The following is a 25,040-nucleotide window of genomic DNA, read 5'->3' as shown; positions in this document are numbered from 1 at the left end:
TTGGTGGAAGGAGAAATGTTGAATATTCCCAGACAGTGACACATCCCACGAATAAGAACATTGTCTAAGGTGCTGGCTCTTGGCGTCACTGTGAGCACACACATCTTTCCCTCTACTTTTGGTTTCCTCTCTTCAGTTTCTTCCATACCTCTACTTCCCTCCCCTCATGGCGGCACTCCCCGTAGCCCATGGCCAAGTTTCCCTTCTCTCACTACACTCCAGAATCAGCTTCCCATTCTTTGACTCAGGTGTGATATTTTATTTGGATTCTCATCCAGTCTATGTAACTCCTAACTTATCTGAAACCTGATCCCGAACATAGCAGGACATTTCTGAGTCACATTAAAGATAGTTGGAGACTGTGTCTGCACACAATAGAGCCACTCAAGTAACCAGATGGCACAGAGCATTCAATCAAATGCAGTTGATTCTGTTATTCACACTAATTATGATCTATAACATAGACATGGACGTTGAATTAGCAAATACTGAATCATTGCTCCTAGAGGAAATACAGGGCTTGGTTCCTATAAGCCTTTGACTTTTGTCCACTGATTAATACATAACTTTGTTTTATGTGTGTTTCTGCTTAAAGGTACCTTATTTAATACATAATTGATATGTAGATGTATATTGAAATAACATAAATATTCAATATATATATTTTGAGTTATTAACATTGTATCACGACCAAAAACGCTTAACTCATGCCCAAACAAAGCTTATCTAACAAGTATATTTTTTTCTCTGTAAGGCACATCTCAGCCTTCTTGTGCTTAGATACACTGGATGGTACTTCAGTACATTGCTTAGGGGGGCCATTTTTAAGCAGTGAAATCACCACTGAACATGCAAAAGGCATAAAAATGCAAAAAATATGGCACCAAATAGACCGTGAAAGGGACACTTGTTTACAATGTACTTTGAGTGACTCAAATTTATTGTCACTCTGTGCTTATCTGAAAAAGCACCATGAGTACTGATTTGAAGATTACAAATACATTTTAGTGAGTTTAGAATTTGCAGATACAGAATCCACATGTAATAAGGACCAACTATATTTAAATCACAAAAAATGTTATAAGTTAGGATGTGATTTATGATTCCCCCCAAAATAGTTCAATTTGTATAAAGGTGTATTTTCTACCAACAGAAGCATGAGATCAGGAATAGCTTAATCCAACCAAAGTTTAAATTTTTGTTAAAGCTGTGTTAAGAAACAACCTTGACTTCTCTTGTCAATACAGGGTACTTCTAAGTTACAGTTCACTATAATAGGCATTATATTCCAGCTTCCTCTGAAAGTTCTGCCTGTTAAAAAAGTCCCCAGTCTCCAGAGCTCCAGCAACTAAATACAGACTTCACTATTGTGTTTAGGGGAAATCCCTCATTCAAAGGCACAAGGGAGAATTTTACCCACTAGCCTTGAAGGAAGAGACTACTATCTTATAATCAGACACCCCGGTTTTCTGTGACTGGGGAATTTCTTTCCTACGGCCTCTCTTTATCCTGCTTAGTAGTTCTATGCAAAATGACACTCACTGAACTTTTGCTTCTTGGCTCAGTTTTAGCAGGATCAAGGAAGCCCCAGGCTGTGGCTAGTGAGGATGGGCTTAGAGGTCTTAGAGAGTTGTAAGAATAACCTGGGCTTCAAATTGTGAGGTTTGATGTGGAGCCAAGATCCTAGGTTTACCTGGCTTGGTTTTCTCTTTAGGATTTATATAGTGACCCATTTCAATGGGAGTTTAAAACCACCGCTTTTGGAGTCCTTTGAGGTGCTGAATCCTGAAATATTCTCAGAAAGTCAACATAATCCTTTTCATAAAGGCTCACAGCAGAACTGCAACCAGCACCACCTGTCTACAGATATACCTTAGGTCTGCTTTAGATCGTAAAATGGAAATAAGCTTTCAAAGTGTTTTTCAAGTTGCCTTTGGGTTCTGTTAAATGTAGAAATGTCTCTTTCTTTCTTTTTATTTTTCCTTGGTCAAATGAAATGTCACTGTCATTTCCGTCTGAACATGAAATCATGCCATTGGATATTGGGGAAGGAAAATCCACATGAAACATCTACCCAGATGTTGTGGGAGAAATGCTGGTTTAGAAAAGCCTTTGTTCTGTGGCAGGGGCGGCCATGGTTGTTCCATCACATCAATTTTTACTTACACCATTTAATAAATAAAAACATGCTGACTGTCAACCCACGAGAACAACCCAACATCAATTACTGAAGAACAGAACTGCTTCAGTGAGAGGTGAAGAAGGGCAAAGCATCATGAAACAAGTTTTAAATTTCTTAAGTCGAGCGCTAAGTTGAGAGTTTCATTTTCCTTGTAATTGATTTCTTTTGTTTCTAGAGAAACTCACAACTTGTTTGAATCTGGTTTCTGCAATGTTAACATGGAGGCACTAGTACTTGCCAGTAATCTGCCGCTTTAGGATGTTAGGAGACTCCTTCTTTGCTTTGTTAAAGATAATTTTATTTATTTAATTTTAAGGCAAGATTTCACTCTGTCACCCAGGCTGGAATGCAGTGGCATGATCACAGCTCACTGCAGCCTCGAATTCCTGGGCTCAAGTGATCCTCCTACCTCAGCCTCCTGAATAGCTGGGACTACAGGCAGGCATCACAATGTCTGGTAAATTTTTTAATTTTTTTGTACAGATGGGGTCTTGCTATATTGTCCAGGCAGGTCTCAAACTCCTGGCCTTAAGAGATCCTCCTGCCTAGGCCTCCCAAAATGTTAGGATTATAGGTGTGAGCTACTGCACCAGGCTGAAGACAATTTCTTAGATGGAAATACCTATCCAATGTTCTGGAGGTTCCATAGGTAATGCTACGCATGAAATACTACACTCACAGGCTCTGGTATTCTCTACCTGGCTCACTAGCTGTGTGACTTTAGCCAAGTGCCCTAGTCTGATAAAGGTCATGTCTCAACTGCAGACTGAAGTTTATTACCAATCATATTGGAGTGTTGCAAGGTCTTAAAGACAGATTGGACTTATAGCCGTTGGATGTCTTGACTTCAAAAAGTAGTTGCTGTAGATTTATTATTTCTGCATCCTAATCCCATCTTTTGGTCATTCTGCACTTCCTTTACTTCCCTTCCATGACCAGCTGGAACCCCCATCCCAGAGAGGGAGTATTTGGGGTGACAGATGCCTTGCTTCCTGTCCAGGGCCAGAAAAGCCTTCAGGCCCTGGAAAGGAAAAGAAGTTAGCAGAATGCAAGTGTATTTATTCTAACTCCACTGGTTTTAAAGTTTCCTTTTTTTTTTTTTTTTTTCAGCAAATGTGTTTTCTTCCTCTCATGGAACCGAGAACATATGTGATCCCTGGCAGATGATTTTTGCAACTCTTAAAGTCAGGATTGGAGAAGGCTGACTCACAATTTCTTACACTGCACGTGTGAAATCTTTCAAGAAAACTTGAAGGGGGGGAAGATCTACAGTATCTTGGATGATGTTTTCAATTGCTATGAAATTGGTAAAAAAAAAAAAAAAGGATCGATCAGTTATTTGCTTCTATTTCTGACTTTTAAAAAACTTTTTATTTTAAAAGAGCAGGAAGAGACGGGTTGAACAAAAGGTACTATCACCGAGAAGAACAGAAAGAAGGTAACATTTGTAGAGCATTGTAGTTTTCCATCTTAATCATTTGATCCTGTGGCATTGCTGTGATGCAGGTTTTATCTGTGACAAGAACAAAAGATCTCATGGATACAGACCATTGAGACTTTATTGACTGTAATAATTGACTTTTTGTGTGTGTGTGTGCATTTTACCGTGTCATTTTATTCTCTACTTTTTTTTTTTTTTTTTTTTTTTGAGACAGAGTCTCGCTCTGCTGCCCAGGCTGGAGTGCCCTGGCGTGATCTCAGTTCACTGCAAGCTCCGCCTCCCGGGCTCATGCCATTCTCCTGCCTCAGCCTCCCAAGTAGCTGGGACTACAGGCGCCCGCCACCACACCTGGCTAATTTTTTCTATTTTTTAGTAGAGATGGAGTTTCACCGTGTTAGCCAGGATGGTCTCGATCTCCTGACCTTGCGATCTGCCCACCTGGGCCTCCCAAAGTGCTGGGATTACAGGCGTGAGCCACCGCTTCTGGCCTATCCTGTCATTTTTTTTTTTTTTTTAAGTTCATACAGCTCAGATTTTCTTAAACTTAAAGTAAGCTAAAGGATGGGAAACTAGAACATGATTCCTGTTAAAATAATACATTTGAGAAAATGTTTCTTTAGCTATCACTGTAATTGATCAAGTATGCAACAGACATTCTTTTGTAAGATATCCAGCCCCTAACTTCCAAAATGCTGGATCAAAAATCTTATCTATGCAATATGTTTTATGAGTGATTAATTCTGACTGCCTATGGACAACCACAAGGACAGAGCCCCCAGAAAGAGCTACACACATTCAGCTCAGACAGAGTAAGTCTTAATAAGAAGAAGTCTTTGAGAGCAAATCTCCCAAACTCAGAAAGCAAGAGTTCCAACAACTCCTGCCACAGAGACTAGAAAAAGTGTCAAGAGCCAGAAATATTAACTACAGGCTAAGAGGTAGTCACTTCCACTTCCTTCCAGAGCTTGGTTCAAATCCTGGGCTTACCACTTAGTGACTGTGTGACCTTGAGCTAAGCATTTCAACTTTGCAGAGTCCTGTTTCCCTGCGTGTAAGTGGGGATACCAACAGGTCATCCCCATGCGTGGTTGTGAGATAAAAAGATATCACATATGCCGCACAGCATGTGGCATGCAGCAGATATCAGATATCAAATAAATAGTAGCTATTGTTTTGTGTCATTGTGATTATCTACAATCCTGGGTTTGCAACATCATTAATGCTATAATTTGAAACACATTTATTCTTTATATTCTAGCAAACTAGTTCAAAGCCTGTTTTTCAGATACATTATCTAGTTTGGGCTTTAAAAAAAAAAATCCCTGTCGATGTTATGCTCTGCTTATCAAAGGCTCTCTCTAATGCTTACCCAAGGGTAAGTAAATTACACAGGATTCCGTTCTGCCTTCTTTTATTCTTCTCCAACCACATTCCATGTGGTAATGGGCCAATTCCTTTATTTCCTCTTTCCTCCTACCACATTCTATACCCGAAAAAGATGCCAGTTAAGTTTTAGCCCTCCTTTAAAAGTGAATTTCCATCTTTATTTTATTCTTTAAAATTATTTAAAGTGGTTGCAAGTTCTTTTAGTGCCCTCCAATCCCAATGCAGGCAACAAAACAGTCACAAGAGAGAACGATTAGTGCTTTTGCCAGGGTCTCCTCCCACGGATGACTTTGTAATGAACTATGCATCCATAAAATGTTGACTCTTTGATCTCTTGCTGCTTGTACAACACTAAAGCACAAGGCATTCCAGGGCAAACCACACAAAGAGAGAGGAACACAGGTTATTTATGGTAGTCCGCTGACTCTAAGTTTAGCCTAGCTCTTTAAAGATCCAAATACACACATCATATTGACTGCCAGGTCTGCTCCCTCGTGTTACGGCAGTGTCTAATGGGGCGGTAGCGTAGGAATGTCTGATCCCTGGCTTCTCCCTGGGGTGAGAAAGGTAGCTGGTTTGGCAGAGACAGTCACAACAGTATTTATAGAGACAGCAGAAAATAGAATCCATATGCTTACAAAGGGAAGTCAGGGTAAATCACCGGGAGCTCAGAGGACTCCTGAACTCCTTTTCTGAAGCCTATTTGACTTCTGGCACAGACTAAACAGGACCTACCTACCAGCTTTCTAGCTGCACAAAATCCAGCACCCGCATGCCCTCCTTCATGTGATGGTTTTCTACCAACAGTGTCACTTTACAGAAGGAGGGGATACAGCCTCTTTGGTTGCTTGAATTCAGAAACTATTTTGCAAGCTTTCTACCATCACTCAGGGAACTTTTGCCATCACTCAGCGAACTTTCTGTGTCAGAGTTGGTGCAAACATTCTGACATTGAGGAAGCTAAGTTTAATGCTTCCTGACAATGATTCTCTGACCATGATGTCTAAGGCCCTTCTATCCCTCTGTGATGTGGTTGAATGCTGATTTATACAGCTCACTGAACCAAACACCAAACTGAATGAAGATGGTATTGAGACAAGATAAATCTATCTATCTATCTATCTATCTATCTATCTATCTATCTATCTATCTATCTAATTTCCTAACTTCCTTTGGATTAAATATCAAAATTTTACATCTTGCCGTCAGAATGATGAGGGCTGCATGAAAACTTTTGTAATGGGAGAAAATGCAAAATGCTAATAGCTTTTATTAGCATAAAATATTGAACTGGTGGATTTATGAACAGAATTTAGGCTGAATGAATACGCTAAAGTTGGGGATGAATTGGGTCATCTCACCCTTCCAGACACTCAAGGCCACTCATGTAGGCTGATTTGGGGAAAGCAAAGGGATCTCAATGAAACTGGAAAATTAATTGTGCTCCTTTTGTGGGATCCTAACTTTGATCAAGATCATATAATTGGACAGACCCAAAAGGGACTCTTATTTCTGATTCATTCTATTCCCTCCATAGACATAGGCAGTCATCAGGTATCTACACGGTTCTCTATATCCTTTGCCAAAAAGTTCATGTTCTCTGAGCATTTTCCATATCTTTAGTCATTATCATGGCTTTGAGCCAGAGTCTGAACACAAAGACAGGCATATAAATGGATCTAATACGTGGTCTGAAAAATAACACATATGCCACTAATCCTGTGCGCAAGACCAAAGGAAGAATGACTAAAAAAATAAAGCAGCTGCATATCAGAACAAATACCTGTGGGAAGATCGCAAGGTTCAATTTGGACATTTTGTTCCACTGAGCTCAGAGAGGGAATGAACAGAAGCCAAGTTTTATAGATAGGCCTTTAGCTCATAATTCATTCACTGTCAAGATGATGGATGCTCATTTTATGATTTAATAAAAAGATAGACCTTACCTAAAAAGAAAATAATCAGGAGGAGGAAGACTGCACAGAGAAGTAATGCAGCCTTTCAGGGGCAATTCCCAGGGGCTCCGGGCTGTGGTTCCGCTCTGTCTCCAGGACACAGTGCAATCGGCCACAAATTTAGGACCCCAGGATCTCCATCTGTAAAATACAAGTCAAAATGGAATTGTTCCCACTGCAGAACTGCTAACTGAGTAATTAAAAACTCAAATGGATTAAAAAATAAAAATAAAAAAGCGCAGGCAAAAGCGAAGAATAAAATACCTCTATGATATACAGCCCGGTTCAGGATGCTTTGTAATTACACACAGGGCTTTACAGTTATCCAAAGTTAGAGTTCAAATTAACTTCAGTTTTCCAGTATTTTCCCCAATACATTAGTCGGATGCTATAAAGGAAAGTAAACACATTCGACTAAGTCAATCATGAAAATAAGAGTTGGTGTAGGTAGTTGGGGGCGGAAGGAAATGAAGAGAGGCCAGTTGAGAATCAGAGAGGGTGAATGAAAAGCTGAACCATCGCGGACTCGCCTCTCTTACCCCTTTGCTAGGGAGTGACGTGCCGCGGCCATGGCTATGTCACTCCGAGAGCCTGCTGCTCAGAGATGCCCAGTTCCCCCAGCCATGCCAAACAAGACATGGTCATGGTCATGGGAGTAAGGAAAGGTAGGAGAGGCTGGACCACTGGTGAATATGAATAGCCCAACATAAAGGTTTCTGTCTAAATGGAATTTCTGAAGCCTAAAGATTTCAAAATTATGGACGAGTCTGCGAGGCACCTCTTCTGTGGAGGAGGGTTTTGGGATTGTTGAGGAGACCCAGAAAAATGAACTTGACGTGGAAACCTTCCCTTGCGCTTGGTAGATTTCTATGCTGTGGGAACTGCAGTGATTTACTTGATGCCAGACAACTGGGTGCTCACAGAATAAGGCAACTGGTTTGAACAGTGTTTTTCCCAACAGAAATTTATTTCTATAAACTCCTCTTAGGATCCTGAGAAACATATTTTAAGGAGAAGGAAAATGATGGATAAAAGTATGGAAAAAGGTAATTGAACACACTTAAAATATGTCACAAACACACTATTGAGTTTTGACCATCATTTACTAGGCAGGCTATTAAAATGTGAACTATGCCTCAATTGAAATATATCGCAAACATTTTGTTTTCACCCTGAAATACTCATGCTATTTTACTTTTAAAATATTCGCTATGTCCATACAATTTAAATTATTTCTTGTGCTGAGTTCAATTAGTTATGAATATTATCATACTTAAAGTTTTATTTTCAAGCTCTTTTGGGCATCAAAGTGGTCCACTGAAACCGTATAACCCAGGAGAGGTGAGTGGCCTTGATGTCAGGTGAAGTCTAGGTTCCTGGGGAAACCATTCGATCTCTGGGCTGTTTCTTTACCAACAAAATGAAGGTATGAGTTCTTGATGAGTAGAGAATAGTGTCCCAGCTCTGCTAATCTATATTCGAGGTGCTAGTGTTGATTCTGTGACCACTTCATCGTAAAACTTTGCACACATTCTTACCTATTCTGAATTCTTCTTTTGTTTAATACTTAGGACAACATTTTCTTCACTCACCACGCTAAGTGGCCACTGAATGACATCAACACTGTGAAATATTGAAAATTGAATATCACTATAATATGCCAACTACCTGGCACTTTAACAAGGCACCACACTAAATCCATTGTGACTACTTTTAATAATAACAATTCTCTAGAAAGGTAGAAGTGATCTCACACATTACTATAAAGGAAAGCCAGTTTCCAGATTTGAGATGATTTTCCTGGTGAGTAGCAGTCTCAGGACTTGAACCCAAGTCAGTCTGACTTCGAAGTCTGGGATCCTTCCATTTACATAAACCAGTAACCAGGTCAAGGAGTGATTATTTTGCCCAATGACATAAACATAGCTTTGATTGCTTCAAATTATTATTAGAAAAATTGTAATAGTAATCAATTGTCTGACTGTCTCTGTAGTGAAAACTTCTAGGGTCAAATCTGGCGAATTTGAACTAATTAGGGGAGGTAATTGAAAAATGTGTATAAATAATACAGACAATAACTAGCTTACATTGAGTGCCAAGCATTGTTCCCCATACATTATCTCATGTTATCCTCAGGACAGTCCTACCAGCTAGGCATTGTTAGCCCAATCTTGCAAATGAATAAGCCAATGCTTTTAAAGGTTACATACATTGTCCAAAATCACTTTGTTTTTTTGTTTTTTGTTGTTGTTGTTGTTGAGACAGAGTCTTGCTTTGTCGCCCAGACTGGAGTGCAGTGGCCGGATCGCAGCTCACTGCACGCTCCGCCTTCCGGGTTCACGCCATTCTCCTGCCTCAGCCTCCCGAGTAGCTGGGACTACAGGCGCCCGCCACCTCGCCCGGCTAGGTTTTTGTATTTTTTAGTAGAGACGGGGTTTCACCGTGTTAGCCAGGATGGTCTCGATTTCCTGACCTCGTGATCCGCCCGTCTCGGCCTCCCAAAGTGCTGGGATTACAGGCTTGAGCCACCGCGCCCGGCCTCCAAAATCACTTTGTAAGTGGCAGAAGCCTGATCCCAAATCCCAGTCAGCCTAACTCTGTAGCCCATTCTCTCCACGGCTACTCTCTTTCTGTACATGTAATAGTTTGCAATTCTATGTGAATAAGTTTACTGTTTGGGACAAAAAGTTCTAAGCTGCTCCCACCATCCCTCTCTTTTCCTTGAGTCCCGTTGTCCAACCTTCCCACTTTGGTCCTCCAGGACACCAAACAAGGCTTCTGGTCACCCCTGGTTCCACAGTTCACAGCCCTTCCTTCCTACTAGATTGGCCCAATTCTATCCCTGTTCCAAACGTTTGTATTCATCTTTTCTGCTCTTCTTCCCCCAAATCTTTGCCTCAATCGCTATAGTTTTGCTCTCCTTTCCCCTTTTTGCATGTGAGAGAGAAGAAAAGAGCACTCTGAGAAAGTTATATATGAGAAGGCAGACAATTTGTGCATGCACAGTTGTCTGTTGCACCATGCAACAGGACATGAAAATACATCTTGAGTTATTTGCCGGTCACTGGATCTTGTTAAGAAGTAATTAGCAATAATAATTCATTGCTTGGATCTCTTTGTAGTAAGCAAAATTCTTTAAAATCTGGAGAATTCAGACTAATTGGGGGAGGTAACTGAAAAGTATATTAGAATATAGTTCTAAATATAGTTTTATTATTTTTACACAAATAGAGTAATTCTTAATGAATTTTGTTATAATGAATGAATAAGAATATTTGCAATCAGTCTGTGGTTGTTAAAAAAAAAAAAAAAAAAAAAAAAAAAGATGAGTATATCAAGACCACTTGGCTTAACCTGAAAAATCTTGTCTTTGAATAAAATAAAAAGCCCTCAGCCGGGTGCTGTGGTTCACGCCTGTAATCCCAGCACTTTGGGAGACTGAGGTGGGCGGATCATGAGATCAGGATTTCGAGACCAGCCTGACCAATATAGTGAAACCCCGTCTCTATTAAAATACAAAAATTAGCCGGACATGGTGGTGTGTGCCTGTTATCACAGCTACTTAGGAGGCTGAGGCAGGAGAATTGCTTGAACCCGGCAGGCCGAGTTTGCAGTGAGCTGAGATCGTGCCATTGCACTCCAGCCTGGGCAATAGAGTGAGACTCCTATTCAAAAAATAAATAAATAAAAATTAAAATAAAAAATAAAAAGGTCTCTGAAATAGTTTGGATGTTGCTACCCAGTTTGTAAGATTTTGGAAGAGAGGGCTTACTTCGTAAACATGAACTTCAAATCAGTTGAATTCCAAATTATTTAAAGATTAAAATACTTTGGAAATAATAGGAATATGAAAACCACTGAGTCTGAATGAACACAATTTTCCTGTTTGACTACTGCAAATTACTACAGTAGCAGAATTATAGAAAAAGTTCTGTGATTCAAAGTGACACATTAAATCATCAGAGTTATCCTGTGACAGCACAGTATTTGTGAGTAAAGCGATTATGAAACCCACCCCTTTTTGCAACAGACTTTCTCCTACTGGTCCCCTGGCAACCAGTCAGATTTTCTCATTTGAGAAATTCAACCTGGCTGCATACAATAGATAGAAATGCAAGAAAGTAACGTGCAATTTCATCAACTGTGAAACAGTTGATGATATTCAGAGTCTAATAAATACTATTTGAAGGATATGAACAGATAATTCCCAAAAGAAGAGAGACAAAAGGCCAAAAAAATGTAAAAGAAATGCTCAACATCACTAATTATCAGGGAAATGCAAACTAAAACCACAATGAGATACCACCTTACTCCTGCAAGAATGGCTAGGCTATAATTAAAAAATCAACAAATAATAGATGTTGGCGTGAATGTGGTAAAAAGGAAACACTTTTATGCTGCTAGTGGGAAAGTAAACTAGTACAACTACTATGGAAAACAGCGTGTAGATTCCCTAAAGAACTAAAAGTAGATCTACCAATCAATCCAGCAATCCTACTACTAGGCATCTACCCAAAATGAAAAACAAAACAAAACAAAAAAACAAAAACAAAAACAAAAAAACTTGCATGCACATGTTTATAGCAGCACAATTCACAATTGCAGAGATATGGAACCACCAGAAGTGCCCATCAACTAGTGAGTGGATTAAGAAAATGTGGAATATATACACCATGGAATACTAATCAGCCATAAATAAGAACAAAATAATGGCATTTGCAGCAACCTGGTTGGAGTTGGAGACCATTATTCCAAGTGAAGTAACTCAGGAATGGAAAACCAAATAGCATATGTTCTCACTTACAACTTGGGAGCTAAGCAATGAGGATGCAAAGGCATAAGAATGATATAATGAACTTTGGGGACTCAAGAGGAAGGGTGTGACGGGGGTGAGGGATGAAAGACTACACACTGGGTACAGTGTTCACTGCTTGAGTGACAGGTGCACCAAAATCTCAGAAATCACCACTAACAAACTTATCCATGTAACCAAAAACCACCGGTACCCTCAAAACTACCAAAATAAAATAAAATAAAATAAAATACTATTTGAAGGGTATAAAAGAGAGGGGTTTGGGTTAATTTTGTCCTTATTAAATAATGCATTTAATTTCTAGTTATTGCTGGTTTAACGTGAAGCAAGGGTAACATCTGAAGTTGGATGGAGCAGAGGTCCCTGTCAGAGCCTCTGGTGGGCCCACCGGGAGTCTGAGGAGACCTGGAACAGCAGGAGCAATTCTGGCAAGGAAGGAGAGAGGCAAGGTCTCTGGATTATTCTAAAAGTGCCTCTGCGGTTAGAGGAGGGGGCAATCTGAGTAAAACGTGTGACCTGAGACTTGGAACTGACCCAGGCCCAGCCCTGGACAACCTATGCCTGTGTAGAGAGGAGACTGAGAATGAATTGGAAAGAACCACAAGTGACTGTGGCCCTGACTAGAAGTTGCTAGTTATCAGCAGTAAGGAGAACTAGGCGGTAAGAGCATTGAGGGCAATCGCCACAAATCTGCTCATCTCACCTCCTTCTGTGGCTCTTTACTTTCCTGAGAATAATATCCACAGCCCTGAGAGCCCCACGAGACTGTTCACCACAGTCTGCATCAGCTGCTTGCCTCTTGGTTTCTTTTCCCAGCCTCATCTCCTATCACAGCCCCCATGGGGATCCAATGCCCAACTCATGGCTGAACTACTGGCAGTTGCTTATTCAACTATGTTCTCTCATGACTCCAGTTGTGTGGTTTGTGACACCCTCTGTCTGAAATGTCCAGTATCTGCCTGAAAAATCACCTACACTGCCTGCAAGATGCCAGGGCAGCACTGTTTCTTCTGTAAAAACCATAGCAAACTCCTCCTTGCTAAAGTATGGCATGAGGTAGTGGCCAAGAGTGTGCACTCCAGATGAGAGGGTCAGGGTTTGAGTTTAGACATTCCCCTCGCTCAGGCGAACTTCTGTTTCTTACAATCAAGCACTTTGGTGCAAACAGAGCCTCCATCCTATTCTTTCTAACCTTCCTATTCAAATCACCACTTTCTAGATCAGTTCACCTCTCAAAGACTGTTTCCTCATGTATAAAATGGAAATGACAACGATGGTAATAAAAATACACATATGCCATTTAGTTGTCTTAATAAAATAAATATCTGTGAACCATACAGTAACCTCCCTCGTACACAGTAAAGGCTCAATAAATGCTAAGAATATTTTCATGTATCTCTTATTATAGCATATCTTACGTCACTGAAATACTTGTTTACTTTCTATCTTCTGCACTAGAATCTGAACTCTTTTGGGGAAGACCTGTGCCTTACTCATTTTGTGTTCCTCACACCAGAAATAATATTTGTCGCATAGTTCAGTTTGATCATTTATTTAATAAGAACTCACCGAATGGCTGATCTGTGACAGACATTAAGAATACAAAGCATGGCAGATGTATGAATGAATGGGGTCAGGAAAATAGTATATAAGTAACTCCAATTATTACATAAAGACAGTGTTTATATTATGTAAGATGAGCCTTATTAGTTAAAATTATAAGTAGAGCAACATTTCAATTAAAATATACCCACATTGGCAATAAAAGCAGCTCTGCGTGTGTGTGTGTGTGTGTGTGTGTGTGTGTGTGTGTGTGTGTGTGTGTTTACTTTGCAGTCTGGCCCCATTCTACAATATCTTTATTGTTAAAGTTTTAATTCAACAAAATCAAACCTCAAGGTACTGAAGAACTCCAAGAGATTATCTGGTCTTCATTAAAAAGTTCAGGCCTCAGAGGCCACACATTTTTCCCCAGACAACCAATTTCCAGAATGCTGTTTCTCTTTGCTGCCTCTCACTTGCCCTTAGTGCCCATTTGAACACACAGGAGGCCCATGGAGGGCGAGCAGTGCTCAAGCTGGGGTGAATCCCCAATTTGTAAACAAGAAATGGCATCCAACAGCCAGAGGAAGCTGCGTACTTGAATAAATCTGATGGTGCTTTCTCATGCTCATCAATCTTTCCACCGTGTTTGGTACAGTTAAAAAGCCAGTTGGATTTCCACAACTGTTCAAATCACCATTTGTGCCCCAGGATACTGCATGGCACAGAAATGACATCAGACCTACAAGATACACATTGTGTTCCTCAATGTTTGATGTTAATTGCATTAGTCTGTTCTCATACTGCTATAAAGACATACTCGAGACTCGATAATTTATAAAGGAAAGAGATCTAATTGACTCACAGTTACGCAGGGCTGGAGAAGCCTCAGGAAACTTACAATCATGGTAGAAGGGGAAGCAAGCCCTTCCTTCTTCACATGGTGGCAACAAGAAGAAGTGCCGAGCAAAATGGGAAAAAACTCCTTAAAAAAACATCAGATCTTGTGAAAAATCACTCACTATTACTAGAACAGCATGAGGGTAACTGCCCCCCCATGATTCAATTACCTCCCACTGCTCCCTCCTACGACATGTGGGGATTATGAGAACTATAATTCAAGATGAGATTTGGGTGGGGACACAACCAAACCATATCGCTAGTTATATAAAGGTATACTTTTACTGAGTTGGATTTTAATAGTATACAATGCCAGAAAGTATGATAATATATGAACCATGCTTCCAACAGTTTTACGAGATTTACAGTAATCTTTTTTTGTTTGTTAGATAGGGTCTTACTCTATCACCCAGGCTGGACTGCAGTGGTGCAACCACAGCTCACCGCAAGCTCAAACTCCTGGGCTCAAGTGATCCTCCCACTCAGCCTCCTGAGTGGTCGAGACTACAGGCTTGTGCCAACATGCCCAGTTTTTTTTTTTTTTTTTTAATTTTTAGTAGAGACGGGGCCTTGCTGTGTTGTCTAGTCTGGTCTCAAATTCCTGGATTCAAGTGATCCTCTCGCCTTGGCCTCCCAAAGTGCTGGGATCACTTGGGAGGGATCACTACAGTAATCTTAATAAATCAATAGAGGGCACATGAAGTTTTTATTAGTTAGAGTGTTCTAATACATTTCCCCCTCTATACTGAATATTGCGGGGAGAGTCCACCATTCAAAACTCCTTTGCATTATTGGGAAATTCTCTGCTATGTCAGAGAATCTATCCCCTTATCCCTTAATCTAAGTGGAAAGGGTAAGACCCTTCTCAGATGTTTCCCTCTGCCTTCCCCGTCTCTGCACCATCCCTGGCCACCAGTGTCCAGGTGGGTAATGTGGGCTGTACTCTAAACCCTGAGGGAAGGACTCAGGATGATGAGAAGGGTAGAAGTAGCCATGGCAGCAGTGTGGGAGTGGCTTGTGGCAAGAGATGACAGTGGTGGTGCCCTGGCCACATTGCTCCTGCTCCTTAATTGCCAGTGCCTACTTGGGGCTGCCAGGGTCTAACACTGCCTCCAGCTACTCAAGAGTCAGTGAGTTCTCTGTCTCCTATTCCAGGTCCTGATTCTTGCAATGAGGCACCCTCCCTGGGGCAAACACACAGGTTTCACCCTGTTCTTTTGAATCTTTCTAATTCAAATCAACCGACAGACTAAATAAAGCAACCACCACCAAATATACATACAACCATGCAACCCACTTTATTTGTATTCTCGTTTTAAAAGGCAGTTGTTTTCTTATAAATTATGTAACAGTGCCCAGAAGAAAAGCAGAAAAAAAACTATATATGGCTATTTTTAGTGATAGTTATTTTCAGAAATATTAATATAAAGCTATCCCAATGATAGAGATCTAGTCTGAATATTTGAATATGTATCTAAATATACTGTCTGTTGTGCTGTAACTTTTACAATGCCTTCTTTCTCTCTTGAAATATTTCTTTTTTTTTTTTTGAGACGGAGTCTCGCTCTGTCGCCCAGGCTGGAGTGCAGTGGCGCGATCTTGGCTCACTGCAAGCTCCGCCTCCCGGGTTCACGCCATTCTCCTGCCTCAGCCTCCCGAGTAGCTGGGACTACAGGCGCCCACAACCGCGCCCGGCTAATTTTTTGTATTTTTAGTAGAGACGGGGTTTCACCGTGGTCTCGATCTCCTGACCTTGTGATCCGCCCGCCTCGGCCTCCCAAAGTGCTGGGATTACAGGCGTGAGCCACCGCGCCCAGCACTCTTGAAATATTTCTAAATGAAGAACCATAGTCAAACATTAAATCTGGAATGTACACTCAGCTTTGAATTGTTTTTAAATCAGTAACCGTGTTCAATACCAATCACGCTTGCGTTTTTGCTCACAGAATCAAAGTATTTCCAACGCAATGCCAAGGTCTTCTGGTTATGAGAATTCTCCATTGAGCCATAGAATCAGCGAGACCTTTTGTAAGTGCCCAGTTTCCCCAACTAATTCTCCCCTGTTGTTCAGAATGAAATTCAGAATATAGTGTCATGGAAATTGAACTGGCCTTTTTAACTGTATCAAACATGGTGAAAAGATTGGTGAGCATGAGAAAACACCAAAAGATTTATCCAGGTACACAGTGTCCTCTGGCTGTTGGCCCTTGTGCCTTGTCTGCAAATTGAGGAATCACCCCAGGTCGGGCACTGCTCGCTCTCCTTTGGCCTCCCATGTATTCAAATTAGCATTGAGAGCAAGGGAGAGGCAGGAATGAGAAACGGGGTCCTGGAAATTTGTTCTCTGCAGGGAGTGCATGGCCACTGATGACTGAAGATTTGGATGCAGACCAGATAATCTCTTGGGGTTTTTTTCTGCATTGAGGTTTGATTTTATTGAGTTAAAATCTTAACAATAAAGATATTTTAGGATGGGGCCAGACTGCAAAGTACATGAGTCAGGAAGGAGATCACAAAGAAATAAACGCACCAAGGAAAGGATATTTGTTTGAAGACTTTGCTAAGGTTAAGCCTTTTTTTTTCCTTCTTCTTCTTTTTAAAAATATAAATGAATTTACTAATGTTTGAAAGCAAAGGAGAAAGAGCCAAACGGAGGGTAAAATTGAAAATAGTTGAGAGGATGTTCCTGGGGAGTTGGTATAAATGGGATTCGGAGAACAGGCAGATAGATTGGTTTTGGAAAAAAAAAAAAAAAAAAAAGGAAGCCCCCTTTTCCACACCTCCTGGCTTCAGGGAGCCATGAACAAAACCAACGTCCCCTGGAGAAATCACTTCAGGTATGGGCATGGCTCTGCCCTTCTTGCAACCTCCACCATTCCCTACACCTCCCATATAACTGAATTGGCACTGAGAGGGAGACCCAAGTAAGAAAGGGAAACGGGGCCCCAGAAATAGGTTCTTTGAAAGAATATACAGGGCCCTGACACCTCAAGCCTTTAATTCCCTCAATGGATAGAAGGCCACCAAAATGCTTTCAGACAATCAAAGACCCAGGTCTATCTAGAATTAGATGTAAAGTATATGTTTGAATACCAAGGAATAAAATGACTTGTCATGGTAGAGAAGGTTTCACATAGAAAATTTTATCCTGAAACCTTCCAGCTTGAGCTTCTTCCTGTAGCTACCTACAACAAATTATTTTTGTAATAAAAATAAGCTCCCAGAACAAACTAATTACATGGGAGAATAACTTACATTTCACTGCAGTTTTCACAATACATATTTTTCCCATCAAATATGAGTTAGCCAAAGTAATTAGGAAAAATGATTAGCAAAGCTCTTTATTGAATATGGACCCAAGCAATTAAAAAACTAAAGCATTTCTTTTCATAGTGGCCTTAAACTCTATTTTCTTTTAAGTGGGCATCAATTTTCCCTTCAATGATACTTTTTTGGGGGGGACATGTGATAATGTGGGAGGTTGTAACTCTTCTCCTGAAAATAATACTAAGTTCTTTTATCCTTCTTTCACGGTAGAACTTTCTGCAAGTCCGTAGGAATCATGAAATGTGGCTGCTTCTTCCTTAAAGAACACAAGAAGCACAAACTGTTGAAATCCCAGTATAAATCCTTCATAGAAGAGACTTGGGAATCACCTTTGAAACAGGTTAGATCAGGAAACTGTACCGTTTTTCAATTCTCAAGTCATCCTGGGCTTCTAAGAAGTAACAGTGAGTTTTGAAGGTATTTGTATCTCCTCTTTATGCCTCTACATTTTAAAATACTGGGGATGCTCAGGAGTAAATAAGAATAAAAACCATGTGACTGAAATCACATTTTCCCCTGTGAGCCAGTTAAGTATTGTTGGAAATTCCACAATACAAGGGTAAACTAGCATCTCTCTTCATTCTTTCGAACTGTGGGAACTCAGGCTTATAGAAAAATCTACTAAAAACAATAAAGATCAAAGTTAAAGTTCATATTTACAAAAGCCTTTAAACATATATTAAAATTTCATAATTTTGTACACAAATTCAGATATGAATGGATTAGCATTAGTTCCGAATATTTCATGGTTGTTTTATGACTTACGATCTTCATGGAAAATGCAGTTTTCAAGTACTTTGGTATGGCAGTTAGCAGTTTCAAGTGAACCAGTGGATTTTTTTCTCTCACCATTCTTTCAGCAAACATTTACTGTAGGGCTAAGGTGAGCCAGGCACTGTGACAGGTGTTGGATACACATTAAAAAATAAAACAACAGCCTGCTGTCTGCTGTTGTGTTTGCTGTCTAGGGAAGAAAAACCCACCACAAGGAATTATCAGCCCAATGCTTCCCTTTCTGCATGGAGAAATTGTCTCCTTTTTATATCAAAAATCCATTTTGCCCTTATGGTTCCCAAATGCTATACCTTCCCTGTCAATGCGAGGCAAGAAGGGGCATAAGCACAACTACAATAACTTGATTTTCATGGTTCCTGCTTCCTGAACAGCATAAAGGCAAGATGCTTTCTGAATATCTTTGAAATGACTGCATTTGCTTTGTTTAAGGGCAAAAATGGCTGAATAATGGTCTTGGTGCTTCTAGGCATAAGCAGAGGCTAGAAGTGGGCAAAAAAGGGAGGCGGGGGGTAGCTTCTCTATGAAACAAGACACATACGTCTTTGCTGTGGGCTCGCACCAGTATTTCAATCCCAGTTTGAATTTGCAAAGCATATTTCCATCATCTGTGACATTCATCACGGTACCCCAGTGAGAGGGACCGTTTCATGGCTTGCATTTTACTCAAGAGAAATAAGAAACAAGAGGTGAACTGGCTTTCCCGAAGTCAATAATAGACTGGGGACCAGGATTCAGAGTTTGTAAATCCCTGTCTTGTGCTGAGCATGTTCAAACATACGCTTAACCTTGCCAAAAAATAAGGGCTCCATTTTTACTGTTTAACTAATTAGAATCAAGACACATCAGGCAGCCAGGCAGCACCTGGTTCATAACACAGTGACATTATTTTATTGCTGTTTCAATCTAAAAACTTAATGTGCTTCCAAACTTCTCAATGCTTTTATGAGACTGTCCTTGGATTGCCACTTCCACCTGTATCTATTCCCAGGTATCTTACATTTGCAAAATTGACCTGAGAAAATATTACTTAGGAAATAATGAAAACTCCACTAGGAAGGAAAAAATGCTCTCTTAATAATAAGGAAGCTATTTACCCTAATTTAACCTAATTTTGTTATATATAGACACAACACACACATACACAGACACACACACACACACACATGCACACACACCATAATCGGCTGTAATGGAATTGATAAAGTAGGAAATTTGCTTGAGGGGTTTTTACCCCAAATTCTACAATTATGAACATGCCAGGTTTCCTGAGCAGTGATTTTTTCAGAAAAGATTCTATTGTGTTTCTTTTTCCCATTTACCAATTTGATTAGCTGTTTTCCTAAAAGCTAAGAGCAGCAGTCTAAGTACTCCAGAGCATAAGGGACTTGCTCTTCTGTTATTTTGTAGGATCTTCCAGGAGACCATGATCTCCCCGAGGGCCGGAGCCACCCCTGCACCCCTAGTTCCCAGGGCAATGCTTGGCACACGGCAAGCGCTAAATGAAAATGAATCTGAGTGTGAATCTGTTCTCTGCTATTACCATGCTGCTCTTGGCTTCTTTTAAATTTTAATAACATGGATTGGAGGCAACACTTTAAAAGACACGGAAAAGCAAGTTTTTCTTTTATTTTACAGCTCAGGATAAGGGTATTACATAATTGTAAATAATGCATTCATATTTCAGATCTTGAAACCAGTGAAAAACAGCCATTTCAGACAGTAAAATAAATGATGACATGCTCCCAGCAAAATTGAATCCTGTATTGGTTATGAAGAGAAAATCCAACCTACGCTTAACAATGCTTCCAGATTCACTAAAAGTTTCTACAGTTTTAAAGTTTGAAATGTTGCCTAAGGGTTTTAATGAAGCTCCGATTCAAGGACAGAAAAGGTTGTACGGTTCGGATTTGACTTTGGTCAAGATGAAATGGTTTGTGCACACAGCTTCCTACTGCCCCCTGGTGGGGTGATGCTGAACTATGCTCAGAAACGTTCCATCAACCTTAGGGTCAATCTCAAACATGATCTTGGCTTCCACAGTGACACCTTCAAGAAAGGCTGCTGAGTTTAAAGTTAAAATTCTCCTTGACTTTCTGTCCCATTTCTCCAAAGCTTGACCTGGGTGGTAGAAAGAAAGGTAAACTGCTTAAAAGGGGGATGTTAGGATTCCATCCAGAGAACCCAACAACCTCGATAGTCCCATGGATAAAGTGGTGTCGGGCTGCGGGACTGTCCTGGGACCTAAAATCAGCACCAAGGAGATTTCCTCTACATCAGATGTCCCTGGTCCTCAGCTACCTAACCCCCAACCCTCAAACTCCCACACATCCACACCCCAACCCAAGTGTAAAATGCCAACTGAAAGATTATTGAGGTCATTTTCAGCTTCGATAGTCATCAACTTGTGGCTTAGAAACCAAGAAAGGCTTGTCAATGTGAGGGTGTTTCTAAACCAGGTCAGGAACACACCACAGTCATGACCAGGTTAGACCAAAGATGACTCTATATAACTCAGATTCTCCTCTTTCCCTCTAGGGATCCCCAGATCTGCTCATGAGCTAGAGTAGCCACTAGGCCTTGGCACTCGCTCCCATCCATTGCATCAGGAGAGGTGGGAAGGCCTGCAACCTCAGGACCGTTTCTCTGTTCTCCCTAATGTTTAGGAGCCTGAACTGAGACTTAGACACACTTAGAAGACTCATACCAATTCAGCATCTCTTACAAAAGGTGGACTATAGGCTAGGCGTAGTTGCTCATGCCTGTAATCCCAGCACTTTGGGAGGCTGAGGCACGTGGATTACTTGAGGTCGGGAGTTCAAGACCAGCCTGGCCAACATGGTGAAACCCTGTCTCCACTAAAAATACAAATGTATTTTTGATGAAAGTACAAAAATTGGCCGGACGTCGTGGCATGCACTTGTAATCCCAGCTACTTGGGAGGCTGAAGTAGGAGAATCCCTTGAACCCAGGAGGCAAAGGTTACAGTGAGCTGAGATTGTGTCACTAAACTCCAGCCTAGGGGACAGAGTGAGACTCTGTTTCAAACAACAACAACAACAACAAAAACAGAAAACACGAAAACAAAAACAAAAACAAAAAGTGTGGACTACAGAGCGCCAAACTCTTGGACTCTGGGAAATCTGAAAGAGTTGGCTAGTCTCCTAGATATCTTCCCTGGAGCTTCTGAAGGTATTGACTGCTCCTGGTTAGGATGAGGGGACTAAGCAATAGCCTAGAACAAGAGAGGAGAGAAGACCATGAAAGTCCACGAGATTTGCTATTTAGTCAACTTATACCAGTGGGGATAAAAAGGAAGCTATCAGGCCGGGCGCAGTGGCTCACGCCTGTAGTCCAAGCACTTTGGAAGGCCAAGTCGGGGGGATCACTTGAGGTCAGGAGTTTGAGACCTGGTAAACATGGTGAAACCCCATCTCTACTAAAAATACAAAAATTAGCCGGGCGTGGTGGCAGACGCTGTAATCCCATGTACTTGGGAGGCTGAGGCAGGAGAATTGCTTGAATCCAGGAGGCAGAGGTTGCAATGAGCTGAGATCACACCACTGCACTCAAGCCTGGGCAACAGAGTAAGACTCCATCTCAAGAAAAAAAAAAAAAAAAGGAAGCTATCAGAGTACCTTTATTCATGGGGAGAAGTGACTGCAAGTGGCTCATAAATGACATATAAGCAAAGAAGAATGAAGTAAAGCTGGCGGTGGTATCACTTATTCCATTGTCCCACAGTGTTGGTTCAGTTGATCCGGCTGGTTGGGGGAGTTTGGTCCTTCTTCCTCCTGCCACCCTCACACTCCGTTTGTGTCCCTCCTAGAGTTGCAAGCTCAGTGGAGGAGGATAAATAGTGTGACTCTGTCACAACCCAGAAACTCTCCTGGTACATTTGTAGGGGCCAACAGGGATACCAGCTTGACAGTGTTAGGGGCCCTGTGTCAAATCAGGGCCTGACCTCGAAGGTTCCTTTTAGACCATTGGCTGGGATGTGTTCCTTCTTATCCCACCATGAGGGCTTCCAAAAAAAATAAAAAATAAAAAAAATAAAAAAGATGGCCCTGTTTTGGCCTTTCTTGGTTGCCAGATAAACATATATCGTGTAAAACGTTTCTTATCCTGGGGAGTCTTCAACCTCAAATCAGGACATGAGCATATTCTAAATAGTTCCTTTCTGCTGCTTTGCCTTTGTCAGACTCCATCCCTCTCCTGATACTCTTGGGTCTTGTTCTTGGCTTTGAAAAGATGGCAATGGGGTAGGCAAGGATTGCATCTCCTTCTGGATCCATCACATGAAACACATACCTTTGCTTGAAGTTCAAGCCTCACCATTTCCATTTCTTGGCTACTCTGTGAGCTGCATTAACTTTTCAGTTTCTTCACTTAGTGAGTTTTTCCTTTTTGAATGGACTTCTGAATACATATTTGCCAAAGTAATTTCCGCAATGAATTACCAATAAAAAGAAGACTTGTAAATCTAGATGGGTAGCAAAACCCAAAGCACGCTAGTTGTTTCAGTTTTGTGGTTTGGGGAGTATTCTTTTATGGTGTCGCAGAGTCGGAAAAGTAATTTTATCAGAGGAGAGCCCACAAAATGATGGGTTTTGGGGGGCAACCAGGTAATCATGTCATAATATTAATGGATTGCAAGACAATTTATGTTCTCTACTCTCCACTATGAAAAGTTGACTTACTCATAGCCTTATAATGAGCAGGCTTGCTATATTTAATGGGATATATTTAATGGGATAAACTACTCGGCCAAGTCAAGTTCTCCTAAAACATACCCAACCAGCTACTTCCTATCATGAATCCCCCTGCCCCCAACAGATTATTGTCCTATCTGACACTGGGATATGTGGTGTTTATTACCAACTTAAAGTATGTGTGCATGCTATCACCTTCTCTAGAATGCCATTCCCTGTCTGCTTCATATAACTATATCATATGTCATGGTTGTGATATACTGATATATACGTGAAATGCAGATAGATAAGTTCTAGATATATGAATATCTAGATATAAAATCTATGTAGATATCTGAATATGTGAACATATATCTACAACCTATCCCATTTTATAGTCCAGTTCAAATCCAGGGTGGTGTATAGAGTTTACTCCCTTTTCTGAATCACAGCACTGAATATATTACACTTGCAAGTACAGGATGCATGATCTCACTTCTTCATCCATCCATTTATTTCTTAATTAGAGAACAAGCTCCTTCAGGACCTTGGCTTGTACTTTTGTATTCCCACTAACCACTTAACTCAGGGCTATGCATACCTGAGTGCTTAGCCAGTAGATGACGGGCTTCATGATAAAAGAACAGAGAAGCCAACGGAAACAGGATGGCAGGAAAACAGTGTCTCAGCACAAAACTGAACAATCATGCGTACAACGCTAAACACTGTTCAAGTGGCTGCATGGGAGCAGGGCCTGAGCTGCATTTTGCTGCAGACTCACAGACTGGGTTTGCAAAGCATGACTTTTAGCAGAGATTAGGAAAATACCCGACTAGTTTGATAACCCAATCAACATGGATGCAGAAGTTGACAATCCTGGCTCTAAATGTCATTTAAGCAGAAGGGCACCATTTCACACTTGGCTTTGCATGTGTAGACAAAGCCAATTGTAACTCTGTAATTTCTAAGGGCAGGTTCCAAGTTATACTGTCTCTTTATCTCACTTGCCTGCAATTCCCTCACTCATAAAATGAAGGATTTGGGATATTAGGTTGTTCTCCAAGGTTCTTTCTACCTCTAGAATTCTATACTCTTATAACCCACTTTCTTCCTCTATAGCCCTTTCCTCCCTCTCTGGCTGTCAACCCCTAAGACAGTCAGTCAATTTATTTTTTAATTAGGACTCTTTGTAAAGATGTCACAGACCAGCAATTTAAAAATATTAAAGCACAGTTCCTTAAGTTTTTATTTGCTCATGACTCTCCTCTTCCTATGGTAATTTAACATTTTTGCAAAGCTAGCGATACTTTAAACAGATATGCCAACTTTGAAAAAAATCAGAAAAAAACAAAGTGCATGCTTTCCTAAAATATATTTTAGGAAATCTCTTTTTCTCTCCCAGCACCCAAAGATATGACTAATCATTAGAAGAGTGGAGGAGCACCCACAGAAACTGAATTAGGAGAAGGGTGTGGAATTTTTTCATTGAACGTGAATAAAAATCCACCTCATTTTGAAAAGATTATTAACATTAATAATTTAATGGTGAAGGATATTATTTTGCTGAAAGAGATAAAAATGATTTTTAAGGCCTTCATGAAAAGAAATAGAAAAGGGAAAGATTTAAGCAGAACTGACAAATAGCAAGATGAAAATTGAAAATCCAATCCCTTAACTTGTGTGAGGCTTTTTCTAGCCCTTGCTTGGTTAGGATACATGTTGCATGACTTACCTTGGAGGTTAGAAGAGAATACATTTAATCAAATAGTTCTCTTCCTCTCTCTGCCTTGTTTATAACCAATGAACTAATCTCAATGAAGATACTTTTGCAACACACCCAACTCCTTAGCTTTCATAAGCTTCATCAAATATGATGCCATAAAAACGGGGACACAGGATCAACTCTCTCCCACAGCCTGCACCCATGTCCTTCAAGTGGGATGCGTGAGAAAATTACTGTTTTTACGTGTCTACTTTGTGCTAGATCTGACCAAGGCACTTGCCATTCATT

At 40.6% G+C, this 25,040-nt stretch overlaps 1 protein-coding gene across 2 annotated transcripts in view; it reads right to left on the bottom strand.

Annotated features, from left to right (window-relative positions):
• The window catches only part of KIAA1217, an 839,292-nt gene that overhangs the window by 526,050 nt on the left and 288,202 nt on the right, over positions 1–25,040 (bottom strand). For both annotated transcript variants that reach the window (XM_077945978.1, XM_077945980.1), the window contains exon 3: positions 6,956–7,105. The gene's annotated coding sequence lies outside the window, so the exon portion shown is untranslated. The remainder of the gene's footprint in view (positions 1–6,955; positions 7,106–25,040) is intronic.

The sequence above is a fragment of the Macaca mulatta genome, chromosome 9, assembly GCF_049350105.2.
Source record: "Macaca mulatta isolate MMU2019108-1 chromosome 9, T2T-MMU8v2.0, whole genome shotgun sequence".
NCBI classification, from domain to species: Eukaryota; Metazoa; Chordata; class Mammalia; order Primates; family Cercopithecidae; genus Macaca; species Macaca mulatta.
Note: the sequence above shows the minus strand (reverse complement) of the source record. Positions and strands in the feature narration are given on the sequence as shown.